This window comes from Danio rerio, chromosome 8 (assembly GCF_052040795.2).
Source record: "Danio rerio strain M-AB ecotype USA chromosome 8, GRCz13ab, whole genome shotgun sequence".
Lineage (NCBI taxonomy): Eukaryota > Metazoa > Chordata > Actinopteri > Cypriniformes > Danionidae > Danio > Danio rerio.
The window spans coordinates 32,131,860-32,148,491 of record NC_141028.1 but is presented as its reverse complement, the minus strand read 5'-3'; the positions used below and the strand labels follow the sequence as shown (position 1 = coordinate 32,148,491).

The 16,632-nt window shown below is 36.5% G+C and overlaps 1 long non-coding RNA gene across 1 annotated transcript; it reads right to left on the bottom strand.

Annotated features, from left to right (window-relative positions):
- Positions 1-1,071: 1,071 nt before the first annotated feature.
- Positions 1,072-3,823, bottom strand: LOC141375652 (uncharacterized). Its single transcript, XR_015498074.1, has 6 exons — positions 3,786-3,823; positions 3,353-3,465; positions 2,280-2,406; positions 2,018-2,103; positions 1,689-1,719; positions 1,072-1,593 (listed from the first exon to the last, which is right to left on the bottom strand). It is a non-coding gene; the product is annotated as an uncharacterized LOC141375652 (long non-coding RNA).
- Positions 3,824-16,632: the final 12,809 nt, after the last annotated feature.

The window sequence follows — 16,632 nt, the reverse complement described above, 5'->3', positions numbered from 1 at the left end:
TGAGTGCTATGTTTCACTCAATCTCTCCCGACAGTCTGCCATAGTTTTTCATGGCTCCCACTAGCAGTGATGTACCCATGACTTTTGCCATGTTTACTCTACAGCACAAGGTTGTGCTCAATCACACAGATGTGTTTGACAGCTCTGAGCACTTCTCTGCCAGTGTTTACACTCTCCAATTTCCTCTGCGATTGTGTGGCTCTTGTATAATCAGTGTGACACCAGAGAAAGGAGAGCACTTCATAAAACTGCCTATTTACCTTTGTGCGGAGGCTGGAAGTTTTCAACGATGGAAACGTTTTATGCTGCATTTGTTTTTTGGGTAGAGGTGGTCAAATAAAATGCTAACAAATGCTAAAGTAAGCAGTAAGATATCAGTGGCTGTGCTATATTGTGAAGTCATGGCTGAAGGGTGTAAAGCAAAGAGACTGGAAACAAATTCAGATTTGACTTACTCACAAAACATCACGGTCTTGAGTTTACCACAGAAATATTAAATGCTCCCAGAAATAAAATGGGCTTACCACAAAAAAATTGAAGACGAAAATATATACATTAACATTTTTAATTAATTAAATGGCATACTTACGCTGAAATAATTGTGACAGTAATTGAATATACACTCACCGGCCACTTTGTTAGGTACACCTGTCCACAAATTCTTAATCAGCCAATCACATGGCAGCAAATTGCATTTAGGCATGTGGACATGGTCAAGACAAACTGCTGCAATCAGTTTCCTCAAATGGTTTGAGTTACCTTAACTTTTTGGGTTTTACAGTGTAGTAGTTTGTACACAGCAAAATATGGGGACCCAAAACAACTCTATGGGTGTTAATTTCAACACTTTGAAAGTGTCTCATGGGGTCCACTCAAAACTGAGTTAAATCAACACTTTCAAAAGGGTTGGCACATTGACACCGAAGTAAGGGTTAATTTTAACTTTGGGCAGAGTTAAAAATGTAACTATGTTTAACACCGCCTGGTAGTAATTTTTTTACTACAATATATTGTTATTTTATTCAACTCTCTTGAGTGTAAATATGGTAAAAAGGTCAAATAGACTGTAAATAACAAAAGAAAAAACATTTTATTTGAAAACATTCAACACTTCAACAATTCATTCAGTTTTTAAAATGCAACAATGTCAAATATGCTTTAAATGTTTTATTAGTACAGACAGTATCAACAAAATATGTATGACAAGTGCTCAAAAAGGCTGTTTCAGTCCTTTAGTCCAAACTTGATGTTTCATCAGTGCAATTTGAAAGTTCAATATAGCGTCACTCATAGTTTTCTTCTGAAATTACATTAAACAACTTGGCGTGCAAATCTTTCACTTCTGGTGTTTCCTTGGTCCTCCATATCAAACACAGCAGTTTAAATGAAGGTATAAATGCTGTAAACTTGTGTGAAAACAAACTGGAGCTAGGAAATCTCATCAAGCATGTCCTGTGAATGAAGTGCTTCCCAGCCACAGGATGACCTTTTTAACCATGACAATGTAATAGCTGCTGATCGCTCGTCTGGTGGTTCCTGATGCACGGATATAGGGTGATGCTCATCTTAGAACTCTTCAAGACTCCAGCATGACTAAGAAAAATGTTTGAAAACAAATTGCAATCAAATTCTATGATATTTAAAAGAACATTTAAAGTAAATAAAACATTCAAGAAATCTAAACTCACCTTTTGAAAATCTTCATGATGACTCACCCAGCTGGTTGAGGTGACAGGATATGGAAAAGTAGAAAAAACACATACATCACTGTTGGATCTCCAAAAACAATTAGGGTAACCACTATGACTAGAACTGGAAATACAGGCAGCTGTCTGTCCAGAATCCTGAATTGAACACAACACTTGAAGCAAAATTTAGAGGAGCTTAAAATCTTTTATATCATTTAGTGATGCTGAATTCCCCAAAATATTGGCCACAGTGTAAAAAATATTCATAAACTTACAGTTTTCTGTAAGCGTGTGCATGCGTGTGCGTGCGTGTGTGTGTGTTTCTTTACCAGATTCAACTTGTTAGGCCCTTTCAGGTCCAGTATTGACGCCACCTTTCTTGGAGTCTAGCAGATGTTTCAGGTCCAAATATAATCTAAAATATTAGGATAAGCAGAAGAGAAAAAGTGCAAAGCAAAGAGCAAAACATTATTTAAGTAACAGTTCACCCACAATACAAAACTTATCACCTTCATGTCATTTGTTATTCTTTAATGCTCTAATACCCTCTCAGCTTATTGTGAAACAAATACAGAACTTTATCAAACATACCTTCATTATTATCACCACATATGACCAAGAAGGTGTGCTTGGTCATTTCACCAACTCTGGAAATACACCATCCGTCTCTAATCAGCCACCGTCACAGGGTCTTGTGTTATTGTATAGAGAACTGTGGCTGTTAAAAAACAACAACACATTAGTATCTAACACATATGCATAACCTTCAGATAAAAAAGAGAGATGAACATCAAAGTATGCTTCACACTTTTTCAGATATCTTTTGATTCAGATGTTGATTATTGATAATAAATCTACAAATCAAACCTGTATCATCATTAGGCTGCTCAAATATGAATCAGTTGATTAATTTTACAGACAGGTGGCTGTTTACAACGCACTAAATTGTCTTTAATAAAACGGAAATGTTGTGTACATGCTAGGTTTAGTCTATAAGCACAATATCATGCGGGAGAAAAAGTTTGACTAAGATGTTCCTGACTACAGAAATAGCCTAACTTACTACCGTCAGACATCCCGAGATGGGAAAAGTCATTTTCGGGGGATACAGAGTTAATTTTCGGGAGGTAGCGGGAGAGATGAGAACCTGAAGAGCAATGGAATGCGTTGCGCGCGACGTACTTAAAGAGCGGTGCGGGTGACATGCGCGCGACGTACCTGAAGAGCTGGGAGGGATGCGGTGGAGAGGGGTGTGCAAAGTGTTTAATGGCCGGGCGGGAGACGCGCGATTTCCGGGAGATTATCATTCATTTGCGGGCATCTACTTGGGCATCTGGGAGTCTCTGTGCATTTGCGGGATAACGTTAACGTTAGTCCCGCAACTTCCGGGAGACTTCTGTAACGTTAAATGTCCGAGAAAGTGCAAACGCGGTCATTTAAAGACATCAATGTTAACATTCCGACTTTAATGGTTGTCAACACTTAATATAATTCAAGCGTACATTATCACACGAGACTACTAACGGTATATGGACGGCCACGAATGAACCAGTTTAAAAGGGCCGCGGTGTTTAAAATAACCAAATTAACGTACACGAATAACAAACAATCATATGTTTTAGTCTGGAAGCCTTTTACAAGTAAGCATGTGTTGATTTACTCACCAGATATGTTTTAGAAACTCTCCAGAGCTTATGGAAACCATCCTGTGTTGCCGTTAGCATCCGGGCAGAGTAGGCTAACGTTAGGCGGCTCCGGGGATTCCCTCGCTAGTTTGCTTCGAATTAAAGGAGAAGTGTCGATTTTATTTTACAGATGAGTAACAACGCACAAAATGGCATTAAGCGTGACAGAAATGCGTTGAACATGTACATTTGATGTTTTAATGCACTTTGTATGCGTGAGCATATATAAAAACATTCTTGAAAAGAAGTGAATAGTAGTGCAGTTAAGCTAGATACACAAACGACCATGAATGAACCGCAGAAGTTTAAAATTGTCACTCCATTCTAAAGTTATTAACTTAACAATAAGTTTACAACTGTATTTCCTTAAAGAAAGTCAGTAAAATACCAACATTTAGGTAGTTTGACTCACCAGTTGCTGTTCTAAACCTCAGATGGAAAATGGCGTCTGGAAAATTCTTCAGTGACTGGGGCTGCATGAATTCCCGTATGTTGGAAATAACACCACCAAGTGTTGAAAAGATAACTCCTTGATTTCGCACTGAATAAAATCAATTCTAACTCTTATTTTATTCATTTATCAAAATTTAACTCTTTAACGTCAACACTTCACTCTGAAATGCTTCAACACCGAGAATTTAACTCTGATAAATTTGCTGTGTACTGATTTGTCATCTATGCAACATGATATGCTTTATTTGATACTGCAAGAGGCACTGGTTATTTTGATTGATTCATTTATTTAAAATGTGTGCTTTAGAACATTGTGCCCTGTGGAAAGTATTTTTATATGAAAAAACTATAAATCATTTTTAAACTCAAAGTAGTGTTCTGACATTCTGTTTTTTGTGTGGTATATTTGCAAATCTCTGTGGAGCGATTGGCTGTCCAATGCCCATATCTTGCTCTATGCTTAGCCTACAGTCTTAGCAATCAATTTTTTATGCCTTAAGCTTTTCCCTTCCCATATTAAAGGAGAAAAAAAATCCAAAGTATGCACTGATTTTTGTTTTGTTTTCATTTTATCACCATAGAAATCCACCATACACCCTTTCTCTTCCAGCACCGTCTGTCTGTCCTCAGCAGCTCACAGAAACATAACACTCATGTGAACGTGAGATTGGTTTTATCCAAGTCTCCAATAAGAAAAAATTAACTGTTCCATTCTCATTAGCAAGATGTGAGTCGTTCCCTAGTGGTCCGGCATGCAAAAGCTCATGCATTTATTAACTAATTACACAATATCATTTCTATACCTCATGAGAGGTCCTTGGATATTGTGGATGTCTTGCTTCACAGCTGTTAATGTTTGCTCTAATCTACAGCCTCTCAAATACCGTCCACAAGGACAGAACATAATAAAGAAATACTTCACCCCTAAAATTAAAATGAACTGTTAATTTATTCACCCTCAGGCCATCCAGATGTAAGTGACTTTTTTCTTCAGTAGAGCATTAAAGGTTTTTTTTTTCCTAAATTGTGATCCTTGGTGATTTACAAAATGCACATCAATTGCAGACACTTTGAAAGACAAAAAAAAAAACATTTACAGGCAAAATAAAGTGAATACCTGTGACTTCTGGCAATACATTGACATAATATCAACAAAAATAATCAATCTGTGCAAATAAACTGTAAATTATTTACATTATCGACTCCCTTTAGAATGATGAGAGTCCAGTTGACAGACTGATTCTATTTTAAACATGGAAACATCTTAACGTTACAAGATGCCACCAGAACCAATTAAAGCAACACAGAAACAAGGCAAATCGACTGTACCTAAAAAAAGGCCGAGTCCGATACAAAATCCAACAAGGCAAATGGTAAAGAGGGAGCATCAGGTGCTAACGTTTGCCAGTAATGTGATTCTTGAGGCTATCCTCTCACTGAAATCAGACTTTGCTGTGCGACTTGATGGTTTACTCCAGGCGATTAACGAAGTGCAGTGCGACCTTAAAGCTCTTACAATGCAGGTAACAGAAACCAGGGATCGTATTGGCACTCAGGAAGATATCTTTCTGAATATTTGTCTTCTACCACTTTAGAATAAATTGCTGGTGTTTCAAATCCACTAAGGGTACATTTACATCAATGTAGACCATTTCAATGTGGGGATGTTATTAGCCCATGAACATTTCCTGCTTGTTATCAAACTACTTCATAACTGTAACAAGAGGCATTTTAATCAAAACTTCATGTTAAAACAAATCTTTGTTAAAACATTATTCATGCTCTTTTTGGATTCTCGAAAGCTAGAGAAATGAAACATGTAAAACAGGAAATACATTGGGACCATTGTTTTTGTTTACATCCCTCAAAATGGTCTATAGTTTATATTGTTGCTCTTTTGTTAGTATGATTGGCTTCTGATGTTCTTCTTTGTTAAAGTGCATGCTAAATTGGTGAATGTAACAACATTAGCTCACGTTTTAGATTGTTGGGCTGTGGATAAAATTTGATAATCAATTTCTATCAGATTTTGCAGGGATTTGTTTTTTATTTGCAGCTTAAAAGTGAGTGCTTTTCTCAAAACGCATGGTATTATTACTTTTTTAATTATTGAGGGTTTTTTTTCTGTCAAAATGTACAAGAATACAACAACAAATGTACCGCATCGGATGTCATTCCCTTGTTGTAAATGCCAACGCTCCCATTTTTTAATGCAAATTCGATGAGCACACATCCTGAATGTTTACAAACTGGTAATTCGTCTATAGGGCTGCATTTTCAAAATGAGCCACACATTTCTGTATTTTCATTTGTAAATTTATATTTTCTTAATTTTTTGATAATGTTTTTCTATATGCATGTGTTTCTTAACTAGCATATTTGAGCTATATCCATCACTTTAAAAACCTGCCAAAAGATGATTTGTAGTTCCAGCAATTTCTCAAGGACTGTATTAAGCTTATAACTGATTAATCAGTTCTGTGTTTTACAAAACAAAAAACAAACAACAAAAAAAACTGTATAGGAGTGCAAAGTCAAGATACTCTCCAAAAAAACAGAGTCATTTTGGAGTGAATGATATGATGACGTGGCTTTCCACAAGTACCTACAGCTTGTGTGCAACTCTGTGGCTCCGAGCCCTAAAGGACCCTCTGTTCCTTGAAGCATTTTCAGATTGGCAATTATAAAGTAAACACAGCTGGATGTAATATATGTGAATTCACTGGCTGCATCATGATCATTTAGGCCAAAAAAATACGAAAAAAGTATTACATATACAAAGCTCTGCAGCTGATTGAGCTCCTCAGAAGGAAGCACTGTCTTTATAAAGAAACCTTTATTTATTGAGAAATGGAGAATGTAGAATCTGTCCGGACAGGTTTGTATTGCAGTCTCCTGACAGAGATCTTATTCCTAACTAATTGCATTATTCTAAACTGAATCTCGCTGCCAATATTACATATGCTATCTGTTTTACACATCATCCATGTGAACTGTCACCGATGTGACATCATTTATGGTTATGTGCTTAATATGCACGCCAGCACCAAAAATTTAAGACGTGCAACTTGAAAGAGAGCCGTGCGCATCATTGGCATTTATGAGCATATGAGAATACGTCTACATCCTCGTGTTAAATCAAATCTGATGTCTTCAAGCTCTGACATATTATTCATCATGTTTACTATTACTTTTGACATATGACAGAGAGACATCTGCAGTCATTTAGCGCAGGCCATGCTTGGATTATGCACTCTGGGACGAAGCGCGAGCAAAATTCCGCACTCCATTAGTTATTTGGATATCTTTGTTATGCGACTTGCTATCCCTTCATCGCGCCACTTTATAAAACGTCAAGTATGCAGTCCTCTCGCGTGGTTATTAAAATGTGTGGTGTATATACAGACACAATAAAGCTTTTTTGAGCTACAATCAGTGCCTTCCTTGTAGATTTACTGCCTTCTTTCGTCGACGCACAATCGTTGGTGACTCTGAGAGCCTGTTAGCACTTATGAAATAATTTGGGGAAAACACATCACTTACTGATCGAGCGATTGGGTGAGAAAAGGAAAGAGGTGTGGTGCAGATGTTGAGCTCCAGATGAATGTCTACAAGGACTGTGAACAAGCAGGGTGATATTTGGATGGAGGTTTCTGACATTAAGATCAGTTCACAGAGTTACACGAGCACCGATTCATTTTGAGACTAAATGATGAATGCAGAAAGACATGGGGTAAGTTAGGAGTGTTGAAAGTTTGCTTCATTTGACTAAAATCCATAGGGTTCCCTCTTTATTACTGTAAACTGTTCTCACACAACTGCAAGATGTGTGTGACATGAAAACATACATAGCCTATTTACAAAAATGTAGGTCGAGGTATGCATTTCCAATGAGCCTGGGTTGGTAAAAAAGAAAGTAAATCACAGAAGTTTTAATGGTTTTGTAATGTCTATAATGTTTTTAATGAAAATTCTATTGGTTTAAATGGAAACTACATTGGTCCTGTGAGTCTCTAATCTACTGGTAACTGTTTTCCTTCTATTCATGGCTATAAAAATACTTAAAATGTATTGGTTTTAATGGCTAACATTTTATGGTTTGTAATTATTTCTATAGCTAGAATAATCACATGATTATCATTATTGTTGTTGTTGTTTTTTGTTTGTTTCTTTGTGTTTAGCATGGCTTTTCTTCAGTCTCTTCCACAATTTAGCAAATTTATAGTTTCTATGGCCATAACTTTGTCCCCTAGGATTTGGTAGAATTTTTCAATCAGGTTCAATTCATGGCTCTGGGCTGCCATTTCATTATTTCAATGCTTTCAGCTGCAAACAATTGCTTCACCCATTGGGTTTTAGAGCAGTGAACACAGATAATAAACTGCATGTTGCTGAAGGAGGTACCAAAATACCTCAGGAAAAGTATATGAGTATTTGTATTTATTGTTTTTTGGATAGATGGGTGACATGGTGACTTGCCTATTGGCAAGAAGGTCACTGGTTCGAGTCCCAGCCGAGTCAGTTGGTGTTTCTATGTGGACTTTGCATGTTCTCCCCAGGTTCACATGGGTTTTTTTTAGGTGCTCCAGTTTCCCCCACAGTCCAAAGACATGCGGTAAAGTCTATTTGTATATATATGAGGGTGTATGGGTGTTACCCAGTACTGGCTTGCAGCTGGAAGGACATCCGCTGTGTAAAACATATGCTGGATAAGTTGGTGGTTCATTCAACTGTGGCGACCCATAATGAATAAAGAGACTAAGCCCAAAGGAAAAAGAATGAATGATTTTTGGATATGAGCATTTCATGAATTTTTTTTAATAGTCAGACCACCTTACTTTGTTTCACTGAATGTAATTCATCAGTAACTTTTTCTTAACAATGTCATTCACGTGATTCTCCCTCCATTGGGAGTAGCTCATTCATAACCTCCAATGTCATTTCTTATCATGGTGGGAGTAAGATGTGAGAAAATCTGATCTGGTATTTTTTGTCTAATATTATAAATGAAGTGCCACAGATAAACATCTTCTTCACTGACTCAATCTTTAAAAAAGGTTGGGAATGAGCAGAAATCCGTTTCTTCTCAAACTATCTTTAAATCAACACCAGGTGTTAATCATATACAAGCATATCACTTGATAACGAGCAGTAAGACAGCTCAGAATGAATGAACCTCTTTTCATGTGTGTCTTCATCTTATGTGCGAGTTCATCTCCAAATGTGGGGAGCAGGACTGACACAGATTCAGAGGAACACCTGGAAACCTTCACTGACGTACCTTTTGTCTTTTGGTCAGATAGCTTACACAGAGAACGCCGGTGCCAGAACTTGTTTGTATTATGAAAGTGATTATTCCTGACTGTCAAACACAGCATTCAGAAAGACGTATGGCCACATGTGCTGCAGGGGTGTTTGCACGTGGCAGCAACCGAGAGGAAAATCTTGGGAAAATAAACAATTCATACGTTTGTATTTGTTAAGCAGATGCCTGTCTTTTTTCAGTCTGTAAGCACAACGAACAATCCTGATATGGCCCCACAAAAAGAGAACTGGCACCAGTTTTAGATATCCGAGAACTCATGTATCGCATGTATAATTGTATCTAGTTTGTAACGAGGTTCATTTATTTAGTTTAAAACTCTTTAAGACTGTTTAAACTACATACATTTTCTTTAATCATTGCCAATATCTAAGAATGTATTCCTTGGTTTAGTTTTTTGTCTGATTGTGGTCAACTTTGCACAACCAAAAGTCACCCTGTGTTAGTGTCGTTTAGTTCATGTCTGTGGCAAGCAGGTCTTTGCTGAAATTACGAGGATTGTTACTGACAGGTGGTTTATACAAACACAAGTCAGAATTACGCTCAGACTTTCTTGATTAACACCGACATGAACTAAGAGTAGTTTGCATGTATATGTACTGCAGTTCAAATGCAACTTTTTATATCAATGGGTCTAATCTCAAAAGAAAGATGTATTCTATTGCACTATTTACAGTGTTTAGAGTTTTTTACAGTTTACATATATGTGCTTATTAAATATTATGAATCTGTTAGGATTTGGGATTCTCACAGTGTGCATAGCTGCAAGTTATTCTTGTTTAAAACATATTTTTTAATCCATTTCAAGCTGTGGTGACACTGCACTTTTCTCCCCATAGACTTCCATTCATACGCTTGCGAATGCGTCAGACCGGAAACGCAAGCTCATGCGATAAGTTTCGCAGTTCAAGTTCAAAAGTTCAAGCTTGGTGAACTCTGACCTGCAAAATCGCACCACATTAGCCCAATCGAAGATCAAAACATGACCTCTCTGGACAGAAATTTAAAACATGGACCAATCGCCTGCTTTTTTTATATCTAATCATCTTGTTTAATACAACAGAATTTTGAATGCACAAACTCTAGTGTGACTGCAGCATAATGTTGAGGATCTGCCAATATCGAGTCCTGCTTTGTTACATTTAGTAAAACATAGTATTGCCTTTAACCTGTAACCTACATTTCAAGATATGCAATAATTTAAGACTGGAAAAAGATGCATACCTCCTTTCAAAAAACATACTTTCTCATACAAATCAAGGCTATGTCCACATGTACATGGGTAATTTTGTAAAAAAAAAAAAAAAGTGTCGTCTTAAAAAAAAAAAAAAGCCACTTGAAAACACAAAAACACCCCATGAAGCGCGATCACCTCATCTCACGTGACATCTTCCGATTGCTCTGGTAGTTCACTCTTGATGTCATGTCACAAGTCACATCCCAATAACATGGAGCATCGGTTATTCGTGCAAACCAATGGCTCCAAAAGTGGGGGTCTGGACCCTTCGGGGGGCTCGCAGGACAATGAGGGGGGGTTTAAGCCCCTGATGTATTTGGACTTGTCGGGGAAACGGGAGCACCCAGAAGAAACCCACGCGAACATGGGGAGAACATGCAAACTCCACACAGAAATGCCTACTGACCCAGCTAAGCCTCGAAACAGTGACCTTCTTCCTGTGAGGCGATTGTGCTACCCACTCACCGTAACTCTCACCCTAAAATAAATAATTATATAAAAAAGAAATGGTTCTACTATGTTGCAGTTGTTATGCCAACTTATTGTAACTTATAACCGTAAACAGAAGTGTGCAACCCTTGTCCTGCCTTTGTCTTCTTTTTATTGGTTTTGCTGCTCTGCAGCTGACAGTAATGAGTGTTGAAAGCTGAAAAAAGTGTAAAAGCTGAAACTGTTTTGACACGTGGCCTAAAAAAGTTGCGCACGTTTACATAACAAAATGGAATTTAAGATTCTATCTCATCTTGTACACATGCAGATCAAAGTTGCTTCCCTATGTGCATACATAAGATTGACCAGTTGTTGTCCACTTTTCATTTCCATTAGAAGAGATTTCAGTTTTAAAGCTTACGGAATCTATGCACAATTAAAGTTTTTCTATGTTGTTTTGGAGAAGGTTGAGCTTTACTTTTGATAGTTTAATACTTACTTTTACTTACTCCCAGTGCCATTTATATTGAAGTTGATATTGAGCAGCATTATGTTGGTGTTTTGTAACATCTAACTTTTTTAAAGAGGTGTGTCGTTAGCACAACACTCAATCCCAAACTTAAAAGTTTAACACAGTATCCTAATTTTAAATTTAATTTTTTATTATTCTTCTATTTATTATGAATTTTTGAATCACAAGAAGATTTTCAGTTCTGTAGTTGATTGTGTCAAAACATTTCCCCCTGTTTAAAATAAAAAAAGATTCTGGTGTTTATTTCTGTTGAACTGTACACATTTCGAACTGTGACCCCAAACTCGATGTACACCAAACCGTGATGTCAGTGTACCATTACACACGTATGCAACATTATGAAAACGTCATTGTAAATAGGCCTATGTGATGTGTTCAATGAGTTAAACGGTCTCAATAACTGTTGTCAAAATCAAAACCTCAAATATTTCCCCTCAAATCCCTTCTTGTGTTGAAAAGCTAGAAGCAGGCATGTCTGTGTTCGCATCCTCATTTAACTCAACTGAGACACATGATTTCTCTGGTAAAGACGAACATTCCTCTTATTGTGCTGGACTTTTTTCCTCTCTTGGAGCCCAGGAGGAGCTCAAACTCCCCGGAACAAGCCTGGGAGGTACAGACCACACACCACGCGATATTTAGTTTACTGCTCATAGGCAGAACGCCTTGCTATCTGGTATCAGTGCTTAAACATGACCCGAAACATGAAATGAACTTCTGAAAGTCAGTGACAAATTATAATATTTGTTGCTTTATGACCACCCACATGAGTGTATTTGTGTAGCCGGAGGTCAGTGAGGTCACAGTGCAGATTAAGCATGTGTAACCACAATGCCAGTCAGTGTGTGTGTGCGTGTGTTTGTGTGTGTGAGGGACGGTGTTTTCAGAAAGGTCACCCCAGGAAGACTCTGCGGGATGCGATGAACTTGAGTACAGTGAGAACATCACAAAGAGAACACAGCTGACTGCTTGCTGTTTGCGTTCCCCCTAGTGGCAGAACGGGATAAAAATTAATTCTTAAAGACAATATTCATCAATTCATCAAAAGTCATATTCATTAATCTTAAATTTAGAAATATAAGTACAGTGTTAGTGAGGTGTTACCTTTTTTAAAAGGTACTGTACCGTCAGAAATTCAAAAATCAGTCGGGCAATACATTGACTCAGGTTTCTTTCCATTTAAAGATGTTTACTGAATTCTCAAGCATCATAACAATAAACTCCGTTCATAAAACTGTGTTGCTCCGTCTTTCTTTCTTTCACTACCCAATTTCGTAAGATAATCTAAAACAGTCCAATAAGGGCAGAGCAAGCCATTCCAAAGAAAGGAGAAGGGGTGAAATAGCCAATACACACAACTAAACATATCAGCATGTGTAAACTGTACATGATTCTGCACTAATAATACATTATATTAAATCAAATTATGACTCTTACAGGTACATTATATGAGCAATATCACATGAGTGTCAGTGCGATGTGGCTGTATATTGGCACTGGTGGGATGCGCGCCTTAGTGTCCCACCAGTGATGGTATACAGCCACAAGAAAGAAAATCAAACACGGAGAGTCTAAAGATTCTTTTGTGCAAGGAACTACTTTCTTCCGCCATTCGTTCACATCTGCAGCTGACGTCAGAACAGCAGAAACCGTTGCTAATATACAAAGTCACTTTAGAGCTAGTGTTTGAATGATTCTCTAGTGTATTATCTAAAGTTATGACAAAACAGCTGATTTTGCTGATATTTTAAGATTTTAAGGCTGAACGACATGAAATGCCATCAGTCTACAGAGATTTCCCAGTATTTCTCTGTTTCAATTGAGATATCACAATAATTAGCCCCGAAAAAGCCAAAGAAACGCAGTCATTATTAGATTACTGTTGTGTTTGCAGTAGGGAAAGACGCTAAACATTTGCGAGCATTTTTTCTTTCTTTCTTTTTACTGAACAAGTCTGCAGTAACGAAAACCGGAGACTCGTTAGATACAGGTGGCAAACTAAAAAGTAAGGGTTATACAAAGAGTGGCCAACACAAAATACACACATTCCTGATGTAAGTCTCATCTCTCACAACAATTACTATTATATAAATACAGCACTGCAACATAAAAAAAGAGAGAGATTGGCTTAGAATGTCACTCACCAATTTTAAAAAAGTTTTGATCTGTTGTAGTTTGAAAATACGGCAATCTTTTCTCTTCTAAGGGCTTATTATGAGGTCTCTGTTGCCATCTAGTGGATGGACAACGTCAATTGTCTTTTCTCTGCTCAATGACAGGCTGATGCCCGCCGACGCTGTATCTCAGAAATGATAAATATTTAAAATAGGCACTGTCCTTATAAAAAAACTGCATAGATGCAATCTAAACAACTACATTCTCGTATAATAAAGCCTCAAAAGTACATTATGTTGTCCAACAGCAGCAATATTTGTCAAACTGTAGTGAGTTATTAATCTGCTGTCACTCTATGTGTGGGGAGTAATACACAAGGCAAGGGTGATGAAGCTGTTCAAGTGCTTCTATTGTAAAATATCACTTGGCTATCAGCCAATCAGATTCAAGAACCAGACAGAACTGTTGTATAAAATTCTTTGTCTCATACCATCATATCATTAATAGAAATACAGTTTAAAAAAAAGCTTTAGTTATATTATTATTACTTTCAATGATACGTTCACTTTTGATCAACTGAATGTGTCCATGATTAATAATGAAGATAGAGAATCAAATAAGTTTGTTTTTCACAAATAATAAGTTATACATTTTGTAACAATAAATATTTAATAGTCATCAAATCAGCATATTATAATTTCTGAAGGATTGTGTGAAACTGAAGAATACTGAAGTAAAAAAAAAGTCAAAAATTCAGCTTAGAATCAATAAAATTTTAGAATATATTCACTTAGAAACCTGTTATTCCAAATGTAAATTGTATTTCACAATATTGATTATATAAATGTGTTATGCACATACAAATAAAGACAAAAAGTATACAGAGTTTGCTGGCTGTTAGTGTTCATATGATAATTTGTTTTGCAATTCTGTTTGATTATAGGCTTTGTTAAATGAGGGTTTATTAGATGGGCCACACACCAAGAAAGAAGAGGAAAACAGGGAGAGAGAGAATCATAGCGTGAGTTCCAAACAGTTCCCTTATGTGGCGATTGTGTGAGAAAGAGCTGTGAGAGGTCATTGAGGATGGCGATGTGTGGTGTGCTCTGATGCCAGACACTCACTGCAACATGTGCATAATATACTTTATAACGATGGACTATTTCCGGAGCTGTGGGCACTAAAGTCTCCTTGGACTTTTACATTTTAGAAATTAAAGTTATTATTCAACCAAAATTTCCCTAAATGTGGGTTCTAAACATATGAATTTCTTTCTAATGTTGAACAAAAGGGAATATATACTGAAGAATGTTGGAAACCTGCAGCCGTTGACATCCAAATTAGGAACACAAAATACAATGGAAGTCAGAACATTCTTCAGGATATATTCCTTTGTGTTCAACAGAAAAAAAGAAACTCAAACAGCTTTGGAACAAGAAGAGGAGGAGTAAATGATGGCAAATTTTTTTTTTTATTTTGGGACAAATATTCCATTAACTGGTTGAGTAATAAAAATTTATATCCCAAAATAATTTACAAGGTCAGATCTTTTTTCAGATTGCTCAAATTCTGTGGTGTAATTAACATTTGCAAAATCAAATCAAATTATACATTTTATATATATATATATATATATATATATATATATATATATATATATATATATATATATATTTTTTTTTTTTTTTTTTTTTTTATAAATTTTTTTTAAATACAGCATAATAAATTTATGACAACTTTATGACCAATAATTAAAAGAATAGCTTAAATAAAAAAGCACACAATAAAAATGTAATGATTTAAGCTAAAGATGCCCAAAGTGCCTGAGGGCCAAAGTTGGCCCATAGTAACCTTAGATTTGACCCACCATCCCATCTGAGAAAAGAAGGGGAATGATGGGGAGGTCTGTTGGGTCAAAGCCTTTGACAGACATTCAACCATTTGTTTATTTTATTGCTGATCCACCAAAAAAGCTAAATAAAATTAAAATTTTTTAATGAAATGTTGTTAATTAATTTAAAGATTTAAAATACTGTCACTTGAGCAAATCAAGGCAGGTCCAGCTTGACTACACTGTAAAAATAAATCCGTAATTTTACGATTTATTTCCGGCAGCTGGGGTGAAATAACGGCCGTTAAATTACAGAAATTTACCGTAAAATCATAAACATTAAATTACCAGAAATTTTAATTTCTGGTAAATTTCTGTAATTCAGCCTCTGTTTTTTTACAGTAAATATTTGTAATTTAATGGCCGTTGTTTAACTTTTTATATGGCACCCCAGCATAAAAATGATGCTTTTTTACAGTGTAGTAAAAATTAAGCTCCCTTCAAATGGGAATTGTAAATTTGATTGTTGATGTGTTTACTGTAAATTCATGATAAAATAAAACTATACTGCATTAGTCAGTACTATTTAAAGTAATGTTTTCTGTTCATTTTAAATATTACAAAATACTTTTGGAGATTACCTATGCATGGCAACTTTAATGTAATACAGTTTGGTATATTTACCTTTGGCCCATAGCTCGCAATCAAGTTTAGATTTATGTCATAATATCAAGTGACCAAAATTTAATGTCTAGCCAGCGTCTATGGACAACATTATTTTGATGTCCAATAATGACGTCGGATTACGTTGATATTTGGTTGATTTTCGGTTGTGTTGAAAAGTGAATCCAACACAATCTAAAATCCAACGTCTGATAGATGTCATGGTCGTAAAGTCTACACAACGTCAAGATGAACCATGATTAGACGTTGATATTTGGTTGGTTTTAGATTGGATATTGACGTCAGCCTGACATTGAGTTCTGATATCAACCTGATTTTCATTTCCAAACAAAATCCATGGTCCCCACGGCGTTGGGGTAAAATGTCAACATAATGTTATGTTGACAACCTGTGCCTGCAGAGATAGCACTTGTCTTTGGAGTGTGTTCAGGAATCTGGAGCACCCGGAGGAAACCCACTCGAAAACAGATAGAACATTTCATACTCCACACATAAATGCCAACTGACGCAGCCGAGGCTCTAACCAGCAACCTTCCTGCTGTGAGGCAACAGTGCTACCCACTGCGCCACCGCACCACCCAGAAACCATAGTAAAAGGGAAAATTTTTTTTACTCCTGTCCATTAAAATCTTTTGAATATAATGCAGATCCGATG